Here is a 7,552-nt window from a genome sequence, read left to right as displayed (position 1 = left end):
TCAAATGGCAGTTTCAGCCTATGCCTTGGAGGCACGCAATGGGTGGAGGTACCTACTCTGAAATCCCGCTGCCCTGTGTCAATTTCACCTCCACCACTTCTTAGGTGTGTGAACTAGAGCTAGTTACTCGGCCTTTTCAAGCCCCACTCTCCTCATTAGTTTAACGTGGAAATAACTGATTTCATCCATATGGTTGTTGTGATGATTAAATGAGGTAGATGTAGTTAAGAGACGCTCAACAAATGTTTCTTGTTTTCATTAGCGGCCGCAGGGAATGATGGGTCATGTTGGTGATTCAGATTCTAGGCCCTTCACTTCTGCCTCAACAAGAGCAGAAAAAATTTATCTTCTATTTTATATATTTTATTAATTTAAAAAAAGGTCTGCTGCTAAGAGTAAGTTTGCAAAATGCCGTTCTATCTTGCACTATTAAAATATTCCTAGTATCGTTGTTGAGAGAAAGCATTCTGTTTCCTTTTGCTATATCTGCTGCTAAGGGATTCCTGAAAATGTTCATCCATACCCTTGTCTGTGTGAGTACCAGCACTACCACTGAACCCACATTAAACCTTCTGAGGTAGACCCTTATATCTGTGTATTACTAGTTTACAGTTTGGTCTTCTACTTCTAACCTCAGTCTTGAGAGATTCTCCTACCTATTTGTGGCATCAGAAAATATGCAGGAACCATTGTTTGCACCAAGAAAGGCACAAATTATAAAGAGTCTTAAAGAGGGGCTCTTGCTCCTAGAAGCTAGTTGAATTAGCTCAGCACAGAGGAAATATGATTAATTCAGATTAGAGCAATATTTACTGCCAGGCACCTGCCTTATTATTGCACTTATGTTACATTTGGAGTACCTGTGTACTTGTTGAATGCTCCTACTAGACTGTGAGGTTTATTGTTGCAGAGTATGCCTCTCCCTTTACCCTCCCACACTTAGTGCAGAAGTAGCCATTCACCAAGTGTTGATTCAATTACTGAGCGATGGCAGTGTCCCTCAATCTTGGAAGAAAAGTGAAACATGGATAGAAATGAATCACAGAGCAGCGTGTGTTTGGTGCAAAACTTTCGTGCAGAGGAGGTATCTGACCATTTTAGAGGTTGTGGGGAGGTGGAAATATGTCCAAGAATCTTCTGAGAAGAGAGAACACCTGATCTGGACTTTAGTAACAATAATTCACCACAAGCAAGTATCATCTCTGGAGATTGTATTATTATTATTCACAGTTACTCACTTTTCCTCTTCCCTATAAGAGGCCTCTACATTCTTGCCCATTGCTCTGTATCTTGTATACCTCTTATGGAAACAGTATTCCTATCCCATTGATTTTAGCCTTAGCCATATGACTTGCATTGGCCATGAACAGATGTAACTATGCCCATCTAAGCAAACTCGTTAAGAGCAATAGCATGGTTTGGGTAGCTGTTTGTTTGTTTTTGTTTTTTTTCCTTTCTCTCTGTAGTGAGAATAGGTGTATCCACCATAGTATCTGCCTCCTCAGCTTGGGTATGGAAATAAGACGTGTGTGGCAGAGCCATATGCAGAATCAGGCAGAACCATGCAAAACTGCAGCTGACCAGATAAATATGCAATGTGAGCAAGAAATGATTTTTGTTGTTGTTGTTGTCATCAGCTACTGAGATTTTGGTGTTTATTTTGTAGAAAAATTCACTAACACAAGCCCTATGAAGTACAGACTATCATTTTTCTTTGCAGAAGATAAAACAGAGTTAATTAGTAACTTTCCCAGTCACACATTTAGTAAAAAGGGAGACTTAGGACCTAGAACAATGTATGCCATATTATATGTTTTTCTGGGTATAAAGTCCAAATTTAAGGAAAAGCTGTGGAAAGGCACAGAAACATGGAACACTTTATTATGTAAGCAAGCAGTTTGGTATTATTGGGTCAAAGGTTATAGAATAGATAAGTAGAAATGAAGAGATGAAGCTAGGAAAGTAGAAAGAGTGGGTCTAGTTCGTGAATGGCCTTTTAACATATGCTAAGATGATTGACTTATGAATCATGAACCAATGTCTAACTTGATTAGATGGCATCTTGGGACGGTATTTGTCTTAGTCTGCTTGGGCTGCCATCACAGATTACCACAGGCTGGATGGCTTAAACAACAAGAAATTATTTTCTCACAGTTCTGGAGGCAAGAAGTCCAAGATCAAGGGGCTGGAAAGTTTAGTTTCTGGTTGAGTCCCCTCTTCCTGGTTTGTAGACAGCCACCTTCTCTGTGTCCTCCGATGGCCTTTGCTCTGTGCTTATATAGAAAGAGAAAGCCCGCATGTGCACAAGCAAGGGAATGAGGGGAGGGGTTCGGTGTTTGTTCCTTTTCCTATACGGTCTCTAATCCTATTGGATTAGGGCCCTACGCTTATGACCTCATCTAACTGTAATTACTCCCTTAAAGGCCCTATCTCAGCTTTGCGCAGTGGCAGTATCGTAGCCAATGAGGTTTATCCAAGGCATGATTACTGCTAATTAAAGGCCCTATCTCCAAATGCAGTCATGTTGGGAGTTAGGGCTTTAAAATGTGAATTTTGGGGGGGACACAGTTTAGTCCATGGGAGTATATAAGTCCAGAGGGAATGTCTATGTGTGTGTGTGTATTTTTTTAAGATTATTTATTTATTTATTTATTTTAGAGGGAGCGAGAGCAAAAGCGGGGGGTGCAGAACAAGGGGGGGGGGGACAAGCAGACTTTACGCTAAGCGTGGAGCCCAGTCAGGGCTCTATCCCATGACCCTGAGATTATGACTTGAGCTGAAATCAAGAGTCAGAGGTTCAACCAACTGAGCCGCCCAGGCACCCCCAGGGGAAATAAACTGTTGCTAGGAGTATTTTGGAACTTGAAATAGTTTGCAATTTAAGTAAAGTGCTATATATTTAGGCTGCTAATAAAGACATGGGTATATAATCTCTTTGTATGTTTTTATTCTACACCAGTTAACTGTATAGACATAAAAGAGTCTTTGACCCAGGCCACATGGTGGTCAATGCCAAGCAAATGCTAAATAACAATCTTGTGACTCCCATTGTGTTCCTACTCTGTAGTTAATCCTGGTAAAGGAACAGAAATTTATTTGCACTTGAGATTTCTGCAAAATGCTGACTCCTCTCAAAGCCCAGATGCCTTCCCATGGCATCTTGGTCACCCGCTTTTTTTCCTCTGGTAACTTGCCTCTGGGATTTCCAAATTTGCATAGCACCCACTTCATCCCATCTTGTCACATTTCCAACCAGATTCCTGCCCTAGGTAATGTTGCTTCCAGGGAGAGGAAATGAGCCATTGTGTGCACCCAAGGAGCTAACCCAGTAATTTATTGAAGTATGGGAAAAAAGACTGGAAAACACTGACATAAGTTCTCCTAGTGAAAAGTCAGCTTTTATTTTTTTCTTCCATTCAAGCATCACACATTTCACAATGCCAACATAGGAGCAAATATTATTCCTCTGCAACATTCCAAATTGAGGGGTGCCTGGGCGGCTCATTTGGTGAAGCGTCTGTCTTCAGCTAGGTTCATGATCTCGGGGTCCTGGGATGGAGCCCGGCACCAGGCTCCCAGCTCAGCGGGAAGCCTTCTTCTCTATTTCCCTCTGCTGCTCCCCCTGCTTGTGCTCTCTCTCTCTCTTGTTCTCTCTCTAAATTAAATAAAAAACAAAACAAAACAAACAAACAAAAAAACATTTGAAATTGAATGAAAGGACAACCCTATTTCCAAATGTAAATGACCATGAACGTGTAGCTGGGTATGTGCTGGTGTATGGCCTTCTACCCAAACAGATACCTTCAGGCATGTGGAATTTTTCCCCAAGGAGGTCCACGTATTTGGCCAATGGTGCAATTTCATCTGCAGACAAACTTTACAATTACAAAGTTGCTGTGGTTCTAGTAATTACAATGGACCTATCACTGAAGAAATTGATTTGCGAATGGAGGCTTTTAAAAAATTGTAGATAGGTTTCCCTATCCCATTTGAGAAAGTAACAGGAAACATAAAAATCTCTTTATTGATTTAAATATCTCAGTCTCATTTATACTTATTTTTGAGTATTATTCTCATCAAATGTCAAATTTGCTTTGAATATTTTCTGAATACACAAAATGGGCTAAGAAATGTTCCTGGTACATGAAGGTCAAGAGCTGACTGATTCCCAAATCTTGAAGTCTGTGGAAATAATGTAGTGACCCTATTCAAGGCTACAAGTTCTACTTTTAAATTTGATTGCTTTGGAATATTTTTTGACACAAGTTCTTACATTTTTCTCCTTTATTTAAACACTCTCTGTTAGCTGGCTCCTTATTTGCAGACTATGAACAATCACAAATCCCTCTTGAAAGATCCCTTCCTTGACATTTTATTGTCTCTCAGACACCAGTCTATCCTACCACTTGCCTTTATATACAAGATGCTTCACCAAACCATTGTCTTCATTTCCTGAACACCCATTACATTTGTACTCATCTGCAGTTGGGCTTTGCCTCCACTGAAACACCTTTATAAAAATGCCTTCAGGTGGCTTTGTAATTGCCAGATTTGGTATTTATCCCTTCTCTCAAATGGGCTTGATACCATTGGCTACTCTTCTTGATTCATTCCTTTCTGTGGCTTAAACATCTCTTTTGATTGATTCTTCTCCTCTCTCTGACATTGTTTGTAGACTCCTTTGCTGGGTCTTCTTCTTTATTTTGATACATTATATAGGGCTCTGTCTTGGCATTTATTTTCCCTGTCAGTTGCCGGCCTGACCCTTCTACTATAGCTTGAAATTCAGTCAAATATAGATGTCTCCCAAATCTGTTTTCTCAGCCCGGATTCCTTCAGACTTGTATACCCAGCTGCATAGGAAATAGCTCCATTTAGGTGCTTCATAGCACCTCAGATCTGCTCAGTCAGATGGAATGTCTGCTCTTTTTCCTGCGTTTTTTTTTTTTTTGTCTATGATGACTATCATCAAGATCCAATCAGGCCCTTCACCAGAAATTCAGGAGTTCTCCTGGTGTTTTTCCTCTCTCCTACACACCTCTATACTCAATCTAGGCAATCATTTAGTTCTGGAGATTCTGTTTAACAATTCTTAAATACGGTATGATCATCTCTTGCCTCCCTATTCTAATAGCTTCTATTGTAACTGGTATCTTTGTCTCTCTGTGTCTCTGTCTCTCTGTTTGTCTCTCTCTCTCTCACACACACACATACATACACATTTTTTGCTCTTTCTTTCCTCTATCTGTCATAGATTGACCTGTTCATTACACAAATCAAATCTTCTGGTTAATTCCATTGCGTGTCTCATTGTTTACATGAATATTCGACCTAATGCTTGAGCATGCCATTCACAGTACACCATCATATGCCCCAAGCCCTATTTCTAGCCTCCTCTCTTTCTTCAGTCCTATCCAATTGCTTGCAGTTTCTGATTGCACATAAATATTTCTCATTCAATGCCTGTGCTAATGTTGATGTTTTCTTCCAGAAATGCTCTACCCCTATACCAATCCTCTTGGCTAATGCTCAACTTTCAAGGCACCTCATGGTTATATGCTAGCTTCTCTGCATCACATCTTATGATCTCTTACTACTCCAGGTAGAATTGATCTTATTCTTCCACCAGAAACTATGCATTTATCGGTGTTCCTCTAATATCGATTGAATGAATGTGCGGATGCCTTTCTCTTCTCCTTTTGTATATTTAGGCATGGTACCTAGAACATAATAGAAGGTGTGTAATAAAAGTTGGTTGAGCCAATGATACTTAAAAAAACAGAATTTCACAGAAATTATTGGAGAGGGGGAAATAAATGCTCCTGTGTTTCAGGAATGAGAGAAAACAGAATTTTTGGCACCAGGAAAAAGTTCATGAAGGAAATGCAGTTGTTTCAGGTCTATAGCAGATATAGGAACCTAGAATGAGGAGCACATGAGACCCAGACTATTGTCTGTCATTCTATCTGTTATTATTATATCTTTCCATAGATACAGCATGAAGCAAAATAATTTCTGGCTGATGGAAATTTCTGTTTATTTGAAGTTTTTCTCTATTTGTACAATCACAGTTTTTCTGACCATTAGCAATAAAACTTCTGCATCCTATTACCCTAGATAATTCATTCTCTCTGTTAGACATTTCATCTCTAGTCTTTGTGACTAGAAATACTTTACTTGTATCTGAAACCAGAATTCCCATTGTTTTTTCAAGTCATTATTTATTGCTAAAAAACTCTTTCTCTACCTTAAAAAGGTAGAGAAAGAGATGACCTGGTTTGTTTCTATATTTTATCTTTCCACTGGATCCCAGAGACGATTATGGAAAGCCTCCATAATTATGGATAAGCAAAATTTGTCTGTATTCCAAAGGCAATGTATACTTTGGAATCTAGTAGTTAGTTTGATTATGAGAATTCCAAAGACTTAATATTTTTTCCTCATTAAAACAGCCACCGTTTACCTTTGTATAACACGTAACAATTTATAAACCATTTTGGTTTGCGTTATTTTATTTGAGCCTCACAACAAAACTGGAAGGCAGTATTGACGTTTTCTTTATAGAGATGAGAAGACTGGAACTCAGATTGATTTTCTTATTCAAAAGTATACAAGTGATAAACAATAATACTGGGACTTGAATTCAGACCTTTTTCACTTAGTACTTCCTTCAGGATGGTACTCTCTTTATCCTCTTCTAAAATATTTTGCAAAGAGGCTATGATGTCTCAGTTCATTCAGGGTTAGTTTTAGAGAAAAATTAGATCGAGTGGGTTTCCTAAAAGTATATACATCGAGCATTTCAAGTTACTGATAACTCAGATTATTTCCCTAGCATTTTAATATAAAATATCAAAATATAAAAAGCAATGGAGGCTTTTGATTAAAACTCAAAGAAAGTATTTCCTACCAATGGGAGAAGAGGAAAATGTGGCTCACTCCAGCAGGAACACTAGATCCACCATGAATTCTTGTTCACACATGCATTCATTCATTAGTTTCATTCATTTATTCATTTATCTGAGAATCAACTTGTACAAAAAAAACCTGCAATGAGCCAGACATGTGTTGGCCTTGAATGGGCCACAGAGGTGACTTGATGATGAATCCTGTTCTTAGGGCTTAATTATATCTTCACAGGTTGAAGTTAATTTAGAATCTCATACAAAAATTATTACATAGGAATAACTGTAGGAGTATTTTGAGGATGTGATCTACCATGTCACCACGTCCTATTTTTATGAGAATTCCTAAGAGAAATTCCAGAGGTCAGAAGAGAGAAAAAATAAATTTTTCTTCAGAAAATATGTTGTTTCTTCTAAATTACCCTTTTCAAAGTAGGAGTGAGTTTTGCCGTTGTGTTTTTACTTCTTACCTTTAATTTATTAGTCTTAGAGTAACATGATTTGGGCGATGCAGAAGCACTTTGTGAAACCTTTGGCTCACCTCCAGGAATTATGGACTGTTCTGTGGTGTACATTTTGGATCGTAATCTCTGCTTAGTATCATATTTTCCTACTTTTACTTTGCCTCCATTTCCTTATTTTCTTTA

The 7,552-nt window shown here is 38.6% G+C and overlaps 1 non-coding gene across 1 annotated transcript; it reads left to right on the top strand.

Annotated features, from left to right (window-relative positions):
• The first annotated feature begins 2,433 nt into the window (after nt 1-2,433).
• On the top strand, nt 2,434-2,576 carry LOC112821355 (U4 spliceosomal RNA). The gene has a single exon (XR_003207412.2). It is a non-coding gene; the product is annotated as a U4 spliceosomal RNA (small nuclear RNA).
• Nucleotides 2,577-7,552: the final 4,976 nt, after the last annotated feature.

The sequence above is a fragment of the Callorhinus ursinus genome, unplaced genomic scaffold, assembly GCF_003265705.2.
Source record: "Callorhinus ursinus isolate GAN/ISIS: 27379988/994484 unplaced genomic scaffold, GSC_fseal_2.0 scaffold10, whole genome shotgun sequence".
Lineage (NCBI taxonomy): Eukaryota > Metazoa > Chordata > Mammalia > Carnivora > Otariidae > Callorhinus > Callorhinus ursinus.
This window is presented reverse-complemented; position numbering and strand designations above follow the sequence as displayed.